The sequence below is a fragment of the Pelophylax lessonae genome (genome assembly GCF_965119305.1).
Source record: "Pelophylax lessonae genome assembly, chromosome: 2".
Taxonomy (NCBI): domain Eukaryota; kingdom Metazoa; phylum Chordata; class Amphibia; order Anura; family Ranidae; genus Pelophylax; species Pelophylax lessonae.
The window spans coordinates 582,064,151-582,079,896 of record NC_138769.1 but is presented as its reverse complement, the minus strand read 5'-3'; the positions used below and the strand labels follow the sequence as shown (position 1 = coordinate 582,079,896).

At 43.0% G+C, this 15,746-nt stretch overlaps 1 protein-coding gene across 2 annotated transcripts in view; it reads left to right on the top strand.

Annotated features, from left to right (window-relative positions):
- SLC11A2 (solute carrier family 11 member 2) overlaps window positions 1–15,746 on the top strand; it is a gene marked incomplete at its 5' end in the record, with an annotated part of 193,255 nt that overhangs the window by 8,066 nt on the left and 169,443 nt on the right. The window contains one exon of one of the 2 annotated variants that reach the window (XM_082246596.1): window positions 13,799–13,879. The exons of the other annotated variant lie outside the window; for it this stretch is intronic. Of the gene's footprint in view, window positions 1–13,798; window positions 13,880–15,746 lie in introns of those variants that run through there. 2 annotated transcript variants of the gene reach the window in all.

Genomic DNA, 15,746 nt, shown 5'->3' with positions numbered 1-15,746 from the left:
AACTTTCCTGTTTGTCATGCTGAGGGATGACCTATCTTCAGTACTTTGAGTCACTCAACAGAAAATTATAAATTTCTGACTACACTTTCTTTCTTAATCTGCATGCTCCTCCTGGATCAATAACATAGAAGGTGGTCAGTTTTTACAAGGTCTTCTGTAAATTTCTCAGTGCAGGTTCCCTTTTAATTAACTAGACACTGCAGCCCTTCCATACTTTGGCTTCCAGGATAATGCTGACCTGGTAGCAGTGCCAATAGATAACAAGTAATGACAAATTCAGTGAATGAAATGTCAAACCTGACATGATTAGCCAGCCTGAACAAACATCTGTATTTTGTGGTATGTCAAAACTGCTTCTTATTTCGCACCTAGCCTTAACGTGTAATTTCAAGTTTACAACTCAAAATATGAAAAAGATCAAAATACTTATCTCAATTGCATATGTACTTAAATACTATTTGATCATAGCCTTGAATATTTCTAAATTACATATTACTACTTTTTCTTGACTTTCGTATCAAAGAGCATTTGTGTTTAGTGCAAAAAAAGAAAAAAAAAACTTTACGCACTAAAGTAGTGTTGAAGTGCAAAATTTAGTTTTTTCTTTTTTTACCTAATGCATCCTCTGCATTACGGTAAAAGCTTTCCAATATCTGCGCCCCCCTCAAACACATACCCGAGTCCGCTCTCTTTTTGGACCCATGCGCGCGGGGGGGTCCAGTGCACGCGCCAGGGGGGTCCGTGACCGCGCGGGAGCGCGCTCGCTCCCTAGAGCCTCACAGGCTAGCGACGTAGACCTTCGTCGCTTTGCCTGTGAGGGGCTGACCGCCGCAGTAGATAGTCGGCGGTCGGCAAGCGGTTAAATTCAAAAGTTTTATGTTGGTTTTGAGTATAGTTTTCAGTACTACGAATACTTTATTTTTTAAACCGATCGCCTGTTAAGTTTTGCAGGTATATAACATTGCTTTTCCAAAAATCTACATTTATTAATAGTGAACTCATATTTTTTTCAAAATTCTTTGTAGAAGATGATTGTGTGTTTCTAGGAAATATGCCAACTTAAACATGGTATATATTTGCAAACTTAAACATGGTATATATTTGCTAAGTCCAGCAAGAGCTGTTTGAAATTCAGTAATGAAATGTAAGCAGTTTGAGATCACTATTCAATTCATCTAACAAATGTATACTGAATTCCTTTTCTGCAATAAAAACAAATACCTCCAAAGTCCTTACCTGAGGATCCACTACATTCCTACTGCTCCTTTTTCTATCCCTACTTCCTACTTTAATAATAAAAGATCTTTACATTGGTATTCTGAAGATAACCTATTAGGTACAGGCCTTTACATTTAAGAATTCTTCCCATCTTAATGGTTACTGGCAAAGGATTTGCTTCCAGAAAGAATTCTCAGTTTAGTAAGTTTTTTTAGATTCAATAAGTTTGCTAAAATGCCAGATCCTACTAACTTGAGGTTCATCTATCAATAGACTACCAATAACTATGTAGTGTGTATTTAACCACTTTACCACCGGAGGATTTTCCTGCTTTACGTCCAGGCCACTTTTTGCAACTTGGCACTGTGCGACTTTAACTGACAATTGCGCGATCATGTAACGCCGTACCCAAACAAAATTTACGTCCTTTTTTTCCCACAAACAGAGCTTTCTTTTGGTGGTATTTGATCACCTCTGCGCATTTTCATTATTAATAAAAAAAGAGCGAAAAAATTGACATTTTCTACTTTGACAGTTAAAAAAATATCCAATATATTCAATTTTTGTCATATATTTAGGCCAAAATGTATTTAGCTACATGTCTTTGACAAAAAAATTCTCAATGAGCGTATTTTTAACCGCTTTAAGACCGGAAGATTTTACCCCATTCCTGACCAGGCCATATTTTGTGATTCAGCACTGCGTTAATTTAACGGACAATTGCGCAGTCGTGCGATGCTGTACCCAAATTAAATTTCTGTCCTTTTTTTTCCCCCACAAACAGAGCTTTCTTTTGGTGGTATTTGATCACCTGTGCTATGTTTTACTTTTTGCTCTATAAACAAAAAAAGAGCAACAATTTTGAAAAAGTATTTTTCACATTTTTTTTATATGCAATCCCCCCCCCCCCCAAAAAAATGTAAAAATCAAACTTTAACATTTTAGGCCAATTTGTTTTCTGCTACATATTTTTGGTAAAACAAAATCGCAATAAGCGTATTTTGATTGGTTTGCGCAAAAGTTATCGCAGCTACGAACTACGGGAAAGATTTGTCAATTTTATTGTTTTTATTTTTTTAACTGGTAATGGCGGCCATCTGCGATTTTTTTTTTTTTTTTTTTTTTTTTTTTTTTTGGCGGGACTGCGACATTGCGGCGGACAGATCGGACCCCTAACTGACATTTTTGACACTGTTGGGGGTACCAGTGACATTACTACAGTAATCAGTGCTATAAATATGCACTGTTACTGTAATAATGACACTGGCAGGGAAGGGGTTAACTTTATTGGTGATCAAGGGGTTAAATGTATGCCTGGTGCTTACTGACGTGTGTGGGGGAAGGGGACTGTGTGACACAGGCACAGATCGCAGGTTCAGCTATGCTGAATCCTGTAATCTGTTCCTGCCTGTCACATAGGAGATCCACCCGCTTTGTTTACACAAGCGGGCGGATTTCCTCACTCGATCCCCGACGATCGGGGAAGAGCAGCGGTGATCACCGCCTCTCCTCCCCTGGCCCGACTCCCGCTGTGTCTGAATACAGCGGGAGCGAGCCTCCGGCGGTGCGCGTGCCCCGCCGAGAAGGGGATGAGTCCAGCGGCGTAGGTCTACGTTGCTGGACGATAATGAGCCACTTTGCCGCAATACCAGCTCAGTAAGCGGTCGGCAAGTGGTTAAGGTTAATGTGTTAACAGTAGTGGCTACTCTAGGAGCAACATATATATACAGTCAAAACTGGGGGGGGGGGATTCATAATTTTCACCACTAAATCATACTACTGAAAAAAAACTACTAATATATAAATAAGGTTACAAATCTCGAGAGTAATGGAGTATGCAATGATACCTTTTTATTCTATTAACCTAACACTTAAAAGATAAGCTTTTAAGAGTTTTTCTTTCTTCCTCAGGTATTGCTTCAGACCTGAGAGAGGAAAACTCTCAAAATCTTTTCTTTATAGTTTAAGCAATTTCAGCAAACAGTTTACGCAGTAATAGCCCCTAGTACAGGTGGCAGTTTACGCAGTAACAGCCCCTAGTAGTGGTGCTAGTTTATGCAGTAATAGCCCCTAGTATTTGTGCCAGTTTACGCAGTAATAACCTTTAGTAGTGTTGCCAGTTTATGCAGTAACACCTAGTATTGGTGCCAGTTTACGCAGCAATAGTCCCTAGTATTGGTGCCAGTTTACGCAGTAATAGCCCCTAGTATTGGTGCCAATTTACACAGTAATAGCCCCTAGTATTTGTGCCAGTTTACGCAGTAATAACCCCTAGTAGTGTTGCCAGTTTATGCAGTAACACCTAGTATTGGTGCCAGTTTACGCAGCAATAGTCCCTAGTATTGGTGCCAGTTTACGCAGTAATAGCCCCTAGTATTGGTGTCAGTTTACACAGTAATAACCCCTAGTATTGGTGCCAGTTTACACAGTAATAACCCCTAGTATTGGTGCCAGTTTACGCAGTAATAACCCCTAGTATTGGTGCCAGTTTACGCAGTAAAAAAAAACTATTATTGGTGCCAGTTTATGCAGTAATAACCCCTAGAATGGGTGCCAGTTTACGAAGTAATAAAGCCTAGTATGTGTGCCAGTTTACGCAGTAATAAAACCTAGTATTGAGGTCATGCTCTCAGTGCGGAGGAGGTAGGGAAGAATAGTGAGACCTGCCATGGGAACGGCGTTCCTGTACTTTTTTCCCCAGCAGGAACGCTTTTCCTTTTAGCAGACGCATCCTGTAGAACTGACTGTCACTGGCCTTTGTATGCGTGCGGTCTGTGGCATCTGTGTGTGAGAAAAACAGAGCCACTCAGCCTGCACTAGAGGAAGTGGAGCCAATGCTTTCTGTAAAGCTCCGGCTTCTGTCACAGGCGCAGTGATACCAAATGTACTCCGCCTCCGCCTGTGACAAGAGCGATACAGGAAGCATCGGCTCTACTCTCTACTGCAGCTGTATGCTTCCTCTAGCTCTGTTTCTAACACAGGTTTACACTGATGCTCAGGGATGGACAGTGGGCCGGGAACCATCTAGCAGTACCCGCCAGTACTACCACCCAGCATTACACACCAACAGTACCAGCCAGCATTACCCGCCACCAGTACCAGCCACCAACAGTGCCTACCAGCAGTACCTGCCAGCAGTACCCCCCCAGCAGTACCAGCCAGCAGTACCCACCAGCAGTACCCCCCAGCCCTGGAAGACAGCCAGAGGCAGCTATCAGCCATACTCGCCTGGGGGAAAGCAACAGCCAGCGATACCAGCAGGAAGCCTGAGGAAGAAGTATAGATTGAGGTCAGTTGAGTTGCAGGTAAACCGCAGTGCATCCGTGTGAAAGCAGCTTTAGGCCCCTTTCACACGATTGGTCCGATTGGGTCCGTCTGTCTGTTTTCCGCCTGTCTGTTTTTCAGGTGGACCCGATCAGACAGACCCTCCATTCACCTCTAAAGAGTGGCAGATGTAAACAGACTTTTGAATGTTTACATCCGCCTATCTCCAATCTGATCGACTTAAAAAAACAGAAGGGAATCCGTCCACATCTGTCAGGGAAGATCGGATCGGAGGGCCCATAGAGTAGAATGGGCTGTATCTGTGTTTGCTCTGCATACGCTGAGTGGACACGGACCTGTCATCTGCCTGCTCTGCTCATTGAGGCCTGCGACCAGTTTCCAAGTTGCTAAAGTGGCCCTCGCTCCTCAATAGGTTGTTTGGCACTCCTGTTGTAAGGGCATGAGTCCCAGATGGAGAGGTTCGCTTTAGCAGCCTTTCCCCCCTTAGTTGCGCCGTGGTGTGTGGTGGAGGGAAGGAGTCCCGAATGGTGAGATGTGCAGTACTGTAGCAGGAGACCCAACAGGGAAATCACAAAGATCTCCTATGAAGTTCATAAGTGTTAAGATCGCTATCGTGACTGGCCTTAACACTTTCATCACTGTGGTGGGTAGGTCTCACTATTCTTCCCTAACTCCAAACGCGCTGAGAGCATGGCATCAATACTAGGCTATTTTACTGTGTAAACTGGTACCAATCCTAGGCTTTATTACTGCTTAAACTGGCACCAATACTAGGGGCTATTACTGCGTAAACTGGCACCAATACTAGTGGCTATTACTGCATAAACTGGCACCAATACTAGGGGCTATTACTGCGTAAACTGGGACCAACACTAGGGTTTATTACTGCGTAAACTCGCATCAGTACTAGGGGTTATTACTGCGTAAACTCGCACCAGTACTAGGCGCTATTACTGCATAAACTCGCACTGGTACTAAGGGCTATTACTGCGTAAACTCGCACCAGTTCTAGGGGCTATTACTGCGTAAACTGGCACCAGTACTAGGGGCTATTACTGCGTAAACTGGCACCAGTACTAGGGGCTATTACTGCGTAAACTGGCACCAGTACTAGGGGCTATTACTGCGTAAACTGGCACCAGTACTAGGGGCTATTACTGTGTAAACTGGCAAAAGTACTAGGGGCTATTACGGCGTAAACTGGCACCAGTACTAGGGGCTATTACTGCGTAAACTCGCACCAGTACTAGGGGTTATTACTGCATAAACTGGCACCAATACTAGGGGCTATTACTGCATAAACTGTTGCTGAAATTCCTTTAACCTATACAGAAAAGCTTTTGAGAGTTTTCCTCTTTCTAGGGTCTGAAGCAATACGTGAGGAAGAAAGGAAAACTCTTGAAAGCTTTTTTTTTTTTTAAGTGTTTAATTAGTACAATAAAAAGGTATCTTTGCATACTGCATTCCTCTCGTATTTTGTAACCTTTACTTATATATACCGATTTTGTTTTTTTTTCAGTGGTATGATATAGTGGTGAAAATTATGACTGCCCCCCCAGTTTTGACTGGGATCTTAAGTGGCCCCCTATATATTGTCCTTAGAGTCGCCACTGTGTGACAGGCGCTATACCAGCAGCCGCCAAACCCAGCTCGCAATAGTAAGTTCCGCACACTGATTGAGGCTCAAAGCAGAGCCTCTGCAAAGGATAAAGACGCAGCTGCAGTAGGCTGCCTGTAGTCCTCCTTTTGCTTCCCGCGGAATGATTCACAGCAGCTCCGTGTAGCTCGCTGCAGGGTAAATGATGCTATGGGTCAAAGTGCAGCGGGAGCCACGCGGAGGTGCACTGTGAAGTGCAAGGAACAGGCAGCCTACTGCAATACACACACCCCAGCCAACTCATTAGTGAGGCTCTCAACAGCCAGGGGAAAAAATGCATCAAAATTAATTGGGGTAACTTAAATGTATTAATTTTAATTACAATATTTAATTTAAATGCCATAAACTAAAATGAGAGATTCACTAACAAAAAAAAAAAAAAATGATATGCAAAAGGTGGTGTTCAAGATGCATGCAGAACACAAAACCTATATATGTGAGTAATGGAAAAAAATACTACATTATTAGGACATTATTTGATTACCATTTTGGCTTCAACGGTTTCAGATTTACTGCAGAACCCAATATGTATTCCACTCTTTCCACCCTCTTTCAGTAATCAATTTCTTTTTTTTTTACAGAAATGAGCAAACGAAAGGGCAGCCTTATAGATTTCTTCTCAAAGGCTTCCAGTAAAAAATCGCATATTGAGTGTGCAAGTTTCTCATTTCAGTGTGAGCCTCCACTTTAGCAGGATGATCCGGTGTCCTCTGCAGAAACTACACCAGTCAGTAACTCAGCTGTAGTTGACTTAAGTCACTGAAGATACAGCGGCTGATGTTAGTGAGAGAGAATACCAGAATGTTGTAGCCAGAGTCAGTGGCTAGAATTTAAAAAAAAAAAAAGTACCCTTGGCTGTTTGTACAAAATGGCCTTTTAGGATGCAATGTGTGTTGTGAGTGTAAACACCTTGGAGTGTCTGTTTCACAGGGTTTATCTATTTCAAAACAATGGAGCATTGGTATGATTACTCCATATGGCAAAACAAAAAAAAAAGATATGTTGACCTTACTGCATAAAAAAAATCTACATACATAAGATTTCAGAGGCGAATGTAAAGGCAGGAGATATTCAAGCTGTATCCAGACAGGAAGCAATACAAAGAGAGCAGGATATTTTTCATACAAGTATATGGTACAGCAGGAACATATCAGAAATGTGAAAAGTTGGGTTTACATATTCATTACGGTGAGTTTGAGTGTCTTGGCTGACCATTTGAGCAGTTGACAGAATCATTTAGACTGATTGGAATGCCACACCATGCACATTTTTGCATTTACAACATCCTATATTTTTAAACCTGCTAAATATTAAATTACAAATCTGTTCTAGCTTTAGAGAGCCAAACATAAAGTATTTATTTACTCTGTTTAAGATCTGCTGCCCCGCTTTTGGATCACTATGTGAGTAATCCCAGTGCAATTAAAAAAAAAAAAATTCCTGGCAGTGTCTGGCTTTTTCAGTTAGTCCCGGAACAAGCATGCTGTAAATGAGCGGCAGAACTACTTATCTGCAAACTTGTTCCTGGTCAGAAATTTAAACAACATTAACCACCTGCCGACCGGGCCATAGCCGAATGACGGCTACAGAGTGGTTGGCTTATTCTGGGGTGTGCACACGGAAGTGTCACGAATGATGGTAAAGGGCCAATGACAGCGTCCCTTTACCATGTGATTGCTCTGTCCAATGACAGAGCGATCACTTGTCAACAAACCGGCGCATGTCCGGTTCAGTTCTCTCCTCTCCTCGCACGCTGTACACAGCGATCGGTACAGCGTGCAAGGAGAGAAACTGCAGCTGCACTCATCCGTGCCACATCCGTGCCTCATCTATGCCACATCCATGCCCATCTGTGCCTCATCTGTGCCCACCCATTCCACCTCAGTGCTCATCCGTGGTTCATCCATGCCACATCAGTGCTCAGACATGCTACGTCAGTGCTCATCTGTGCCACATCCATGCCCCGTCAGTGCTCATCCAGGCCACGTCAGTGCTCATCTGTGCCACATCCATGCCCCGTCATTGCTCATCCATGCCACGTCAGTGCTCATCCGTGCCACATCAATGCCACGTCAGTGCTCATTTGTGCCACATCAGTGCTCATTTGTGCCTCATCTATGCCCCATCAGTGCTCATCCATGCCACGTCAGTGCTCATCCGTGCCACATCCATGCCACGTCAGTGCTCATCCGTGCCATATCAATGCCACATCAGTGCTCATTTGTGCCACATCAGTGCTCATTTGTGCCACATCAGTGCTCATTTGTGCCACATCAGTGCTCATTTGTGCCACATCAGTGCTCATCCGTGCCACATCAGTGTCACTACAGTGCTTATCAGTGCCCTACAGTGGCTCACAAAATTGTAATGGGAAGTCAGGAAATGACGGTGATCCTTGCATGTTGGGCCTCTGTATGTGGCCAGGCTGTGTAAAAGTCTCACACGTGGTATTGCCCTAATCAGGAGGAGCAGCAAAATTTATTTTGGGGTGTCATTTTTGCTATGTATATGATATGTGTTAGTAATATCTTATAAATGGACAGCCTTGTGTAACAAAAAATGTTTTTTCATTTTCTTTCCACATTTTCCAAAACCTTGTGGGAAAAAGGACATGTTCAAAAGACGCATTATGGCTCCTGGATTATATGTTGGGGTGTTTGCGTTCCAAAATGGGGTCATTTTGTGAGCGTTTCCATTGTCCTTGTGCTCCAACGCCTTCAAAAGTGTGATGGGTTGTCAGAAAATTTATATGTGTAATTTTTGCTCCTAGAACACCTGGAGGTGCTACTTGGATGGTGGGCCTCTGTATGTGGTCAGGCTGTGGAAAAGTCCCATACTTGTGGTATTGTCATACTTAGGAGAAGTAGCAGAATGTATTTTGGGGTGTAGTTGCAAGTATGCCTAAACAGTGTGTAAGAAATAACTTTTGTGAAAGGAAAAAAAAATCTTCATTTGCATAGAATTGTGGAAAACAATTACAACTTCAAAAAACTCACCATACCTTTTACTAAATACCTTGGAATGTCTACTTTCCAAAAAAGGGGTCATTTGGGGGGTATTTGTACTTTCCTGGTTTGTTAGGGTCTCAAGAAATGAGATAGGCCGTCAGTGCATCAGGTGTGATCAAATTTCAAAGATTGGCACCATAGCTTGTAGACTTTATAACCTTCACAAAGACCAAATATTATATACTTTATTTGGGTTATTTTTACCAAAGCTTTATAGCAGTATAAATTTTGGCCAAAATTTATGAAGAAAAATTACTGAATTTTGCAAAATTTTAAAACCGAAACAAAGAAAAATGCATTTTTGATACATTTACGGTCTTTTTTTCATTTATAGAGCAAAAATAAAAAACCCAATGATGATTACATACCACCAAATGAAAGCTGTTTGTGTGAAAAAAATTATGAAAGTTTCATATGGGTACAGTGTTGCATGACAGTAACTGTCATTCAAAATGTGAGAGCGCTGAAAACTGGTCTGGTTAGGAAGGGGGTTTAGGTGCCCTGCGGGTAAGTGGTTAAAGTCAAAGAATCAGAATTACTGGCAAGGAACCAGCATGCTTAAAGCCGAGTTCATTAATGGCAGCCCCCATTACTTTTTCATGACAATATTCGTTTAACGTGATACTGAGCACACACTGTTTAATTTACATTGTTCCTTCTATCTCTGTATGTGGATGATGGCACTGTAATTATTTTAATTTTAAAAGAAATCTAAGTACCTTTTTCCTAATCGATATACAGCTGTCACATGAACCAGCTCTTTCCCAGCCTGTGTACAGGGAAACATAAGCAGGAGGAGCTTCTACTCCTCTGCTGCTGATAAAAAGTTAAAAAAAGAGTAAAAAACAGCCTTTGGAATACAGAGTAAAAAGAAATAACCTCAATAAACTGTTTTAAACTATCATACAAATATGCTGTTTATTTGAAATCAAATTTTTATTATTATTTTTTGGCAATAACCTGGTGTGGGTGGATTTCTGCTAGTCACAGGCTGTGTCCAGTCCCTCCAGCCTGGGTCTTAGAATAAGAGGGAGGTAAAGCCTCCATTAATCTACATGTAATATCCTACCCCCATTGTGTTTAGCTGATTAGTGGGCATAGAGGAGGAGGGAGGGAGGCAGCTGTCATTTACTACTGTGTATATGCCCACATGTGTGACTCTATAGTCACATGGGCTGCTCAGATGTGCTAGGAAGGAAATGCTCAGCATAGAAACTCACTGAAAACTGAGCATGTGCAGAGTTGCCACCATAGCTGCAAAACCCCTAGCTGAACTGGGGACATGAACAGAAGGTTGAGAAAGAGAGAGAGCAGCGGACTCAACCAGGTTTTTTGCAGAATACAGAAAATGAATCTCATTAGTGACTGAGTATGAACATGCATGTAATACAGCATTTGCTGATAGTTTTTTATTAAGTAGGTTTAGTGACAATTTAAATTGTATGTATGGTAAGACTTTTTTTTTTGGTTTAGATAAAGTAGAGAACTCCTGTCTTTTTATTTCTTTATTTCTTTGCATCCTATCGAGAAAATGTCTCTTCACTTTCTGTCTTGAACGTGCGATGAACCTCCCCTCCTAGACAATTGCCACCACACCAGGTGTCTCTATTGGAAGAATTATGCTCACCTCTTGTTTTAGTGACAACTGTAATATTTTGGATTTCCCATCTTTAACTAATTAGCAGTACAACTAGGGAATAATCTTCTCAACGGTGCATGTTTAGGAGATATTTATATCACCTATAGGTAAGCCTTAATATAGGCTTACCTATAGGCAAAGACTTTAAAGTGGGTTTACAACCACTTTAAACCAATCTCTTGCTTTTCCACTAGAGCAAATACAACCCTCTGATGAAACTGAATCTAGACAGAAATAAAATATTTACATGTGATTTATACATTTAAACCTAACAAGGTGTATATTTCATCACACTAAATTTTTCTTTGAAAACGGTACAGTTTATATGAGTATCAGTAAGGTGTGCAATGCATTATTTTTCACATGAAGTAGTGATAAAACACTAAAAGCCTTTATTTCTTGTGTTTTGTTATTGTATCCTCTCTTCAAATGGCTTGGTTTTATATTCTTCTCAACAGGTACCCCACTGAAAATCAGTTATATTGGCATGAAGATAGCAGCTGTTTAACCACTTGTGGACCAGAAGGTTTTCCCCCCCCCCTTAACTACTTAAGCCCCGGAGGATTTGGCTGCGCAAAGACCAGGGCCTATTTTGCGATTCGGCACTGCGTGACTTTAACGGACAATTGCGCGGTCGTGCGACACTGTACCCAAATGAAATTTACATCCTTTTTTTCCCACAAACAGAGCTTTTTTTGGGTGGTATTTGATCACCTGTGTGATTTTTGCTTTTTGCGCTATAAACAAAAAAAGAGCGACAATTTTGAAAATAATACTTTTCACATTTTTTTTATATGAAATTCTCTCAAAAAAAATTAAAAATCTAAATTTTTTTACATTTTAGGCCAATTTTGTTTTTTGTTACATATTTTTGGTAAAAAAAAATTGCAATAAGCGGATTTTGATTGGTTTGCGCAAAAGTTATTGCGTTTACTAACTAAGGGAAAGATTTATGTCATTTTTATTGTTTTTTTTTAACTAATATTGGCGGCGATCTGCGTTTTTTTTTTTTTTTTTTGGCGGGACTGCGACATTGCAGCGGACAGATCGGACCCCTGAATGACATTTTTGACACTTTTGGGGGTACCAGTGACATTACTACAGTAATCAGTGCTATAAATATGCACTGTTACTGTAAAAATGACACTGGCAGGGAAGGGGTTAACTTTATTAGAGATCCAGGGGTTAAGTGTGTCCCTAGGGGCGTGCTTCTAACTGTCAAGGGGCGTGGCTTTTAAAGTAACCACAGAGACATACGATCCTACATAGCAGGATCGTATAGTCTCTGCAGTTACACCAGGGAGAATGACAGACGGCTGTGTTTACATTAGCAGCCTGCCTTTATCCCTCTCCAGCGGGAGATTGCGAGTGACCGGTGGACATCGGAGCCGCCGGTCACTCGCACGAGGATGTCAGGGAACGAGCAGGGGCGCGCTCGCCCCTATTGGTTTGTGGGCAAGTGACGTACTGGTACGTCACTTTGCTCAGGAGGGGCTGACCGCCGCACTATATGTACTTGCGGCGGTCGGCAAGTGGTTAATGACCAGGCCATTTTTTGCGATACAGCATTGTGTTATTTTAGCCACTTTAGGACCAGTCACTGTGCCTCTACTGCGGCACAGTGGCTCATCATCGTAGGTCTACGTCGCTGGACTCCTCCCCTTGTGGGCGGCGCTTGCGCCCGCTGTATTCATTCACAGCTGGAGTCGGGCCAGGGGAGGAGCAGCGGCGGGGAATCGAGTTTGGAGATCCGCCCGCTTGTGTAAACAAAGCGGGCGGATCTCCTAAGTGACAGACAGTGACAGATTGCAGGGTTCAGCATAGCGGAACATGCGATCTGTCCCTGTGTTACTCAGTGACCTCCCCCCACACACAATAGCAAGCACCAGGCATAAATTAATCCCTCCTTCTCCAATAAAATTAACCCCTTCCCTGCCAGTGTCATTTTTACAGTAACAATGCATATTTATAGCACTGATTACTGTAGTAATGTCACTGGTACCCCCAAAAGTGTCAAAAATGTCAGTCAAGGGTCCAATCTGTCTGCCGCAATGTCGCAGTCCTGCAAAAAAAATCGCAGATCGCCGCCATTACTCGTTAAAAAAAAAAACACCAAAAATGACAGAAATCTTTCCCTTAGTTAGTAAACTCAATAACTTTTGCGCAAACCAATCAAAATACGCTTGTGATTTTTTTTTTACCAAACTTAGGTAGCAGAAAACAAATTGGCCAAAAATTTTAAAAAATTTTGATTTTTACATTTTTTTTTTCATATGAAAAAATGTGAAAAATATTGTTATTTTTTTCAAAATTTACGCTATTTTTTTGTTTATAGCGCAAAAAGTAAAAATCGCACAGGTGATCAAATACCACCAAAAGAAAGCTCTGTTTGTGGGAAAAAAAGGACGTATATTGTGTTTAGGTACAGCATCGCACGACCGCGCAATTGTCAGTTAAAGTCGCACAGTGCCGAATCGCAAAAAGTGGCCCAGACGTAAGACAGCAAAATCCTCCGGTGGTAAAGTGGTTAACTGACAATTGCGCGGTTGTGCGACGCTGTACCCAAAAAAAAATGAAGATGGAGATAGTTCTATTTTAATTGAACGAGCTGAAGTTAGAAGCTGATTGACCATCATGCACAGCTGCACCATATTTTGCACTCTCCATAGATCTGGTTTTCAAGTAGATATATTGAATGGAAGCTGAAAGGAATGTTATGTCAGTCTTTATATTTTCAGTAGCTGGAAACCTCTTGCAATTGAAAAACAATTTCAATTGTAAGGTTGTGTGTACAGAGTGTGGAGAAGAGATGTATAGTGAACGGATGAATTGTAAACTATCAAATGATAAAGGAAGATCTGAGTGGACTGTACCCAGCCAACACAGAGCAATACTTTGACCTTAGTGGGTGACAGCGACGGGTGCAGTACCATCCTTCGCCGGCAGATGTCCCATAGCTCGGAGACGAGTCTTTCGTCCATTCATTCTTCCGGGGCACGTCACAGAAGGCGGGCTAATGCGTGTCATGGAAACCGCGAGGTGACCCACCGGATGCCTAAGGGAGCTGCCAGGGTAAGTGACTGGCCGCGGCCGGTGATATGGAGGAATTACCGGGCTGCTATGGCGTGTTGTATCCGGCATGCTGTGTGACTTCACAGTGAGAGGCTGAGCTTTGCCCTGTACTGAGCACAGGGGAGACGGGGGACACTAATACACACACCAGTGTTATGTCACCAGGAGCCATCCCTGGACATGCTGTGTATTCCATAGGCTGTGTACACACAATGTGTTTGTGTCATGGATGGAAGGACAGAAGTCTGTGGTCTCTGTCTGTCATGGTGATCCAGTGACTTTATTGTGTTATGTAGGAGCAGAGACCACCTCCACACTCCATACCTGTGCCATGTCTGGGCTCCATTCACACGGGCGCTTTTTGTGCCGCTAGTAAAAGCATGTTTTATTTTAAAATTCCAACACTCCTGGCACAAAGATTATTCACATTCGTACATTGCGATTACTTGCGTTTACATGCGCTGCGATAGTAAATTCTTGCCTTTTGTATAGCAACTGTTTTACTTATTTTTTTCTTTGTACTGCGATTAACTGCGTTTATATAAAGATAACTGCGGTACATCGCACCTGGACGCTGTCAACTTTATTTTTCTTAAGTGCCGGTTCACACCAACGCAGCACGACGTCAGGGGCGACCTGTGAAGTCGCGTGCACCGCGACTTGCACGGACTTCATATAATGAATGTCAATGCAAGTCGCCCCGAAGTAGTACAGGACCCTTTTTCTAAGTCGGAGAGACTTGTGTCGCTCCTATTAGAACGGTTCCCGTAGCACACCAGTCGCTGACCAGTCGCCTGACAAGTCACGGTAGTGTAAATGGACACTTAATACACAAAACCGTATGTCATGAAAACGTTGCTAAACGCAGTGTGTGAATGGGGCCATAGGGATGCATTGTCTGTGGTAAATAAGTTCCTCTTTCCGCAGCTAAAAGTTGAATTCTAACCGTTCATGTGAAAGGGGCCTAAAAGACATTACATCAGTCGCTGTCAACCAGTGAGATGCAGGGTGCCTCAGATGTGGCCCTTAGAAGCTCTAAAGGGCCACATGTAATATTGTGTAAGGCCAGGGAATGCAGACGTAGAGGAGATTACGGGAACCTGCACACGTATTACAGGTGTTACTGGATGTGAAAAACCTGCTGCAGGAGACTGGAGGGTGTAACATGAAACTGCTAGAGATCACTGATGTTACACACCGCTTAGCACATTGACATTACCATTCCAATTACTGGGCTCTGTAAAGGGTCGCACACAAAGTTCCACAGGCTGGACACAGGGGGTTACATGCGATCAGCAGTGCTGTATTTTGACCTAGGCCAACAAGGCCCAGACCTAGGGCGGCATTTTGCAGGAGGGCAGCAAAGAAACTGCCCCCCCTCCACCTGAGTCTCTATTGGCCACTGGTTGCTAGAGCCACCTCTCTCATTCCCCCCTCTCTCTCATTCCCCCCTCTCTCTCATTCCCCCCTCTCTCTCATTCCCCCTCTCTCTCATTCCCCCCCTCTCTCTCATTCCCCCCTCTCTCTCATTCCCCCCTCTCTCTCATTCCCCCCTCTCTCTCTCTCTCTCTCTCTCTCTCTCTCACCCCCCTCTCTCTCTCTCTCTCACCCCCCTCTCTCTCTCTCTCACCCCCCTCTCTCTCTCTCTCACCCCCCTCTCTCTCTCTCTCTAATTCCCCCCTCTCTCTCTCATTCCCCCCTCTCTCTCTCATTCCCCCTCTCTCAATCTCACCCCCCTCTCTCAATCTCACCCCCCTCTCTCTCATTCTCCCCTCTCAACCCTCTCACTCTCATTCCCCCCTCTCTCTCACTCTCATTCCCCCCTCTCTCTCACTCTCATTCCTCCCCTCTCTCTCACTCTCATTCC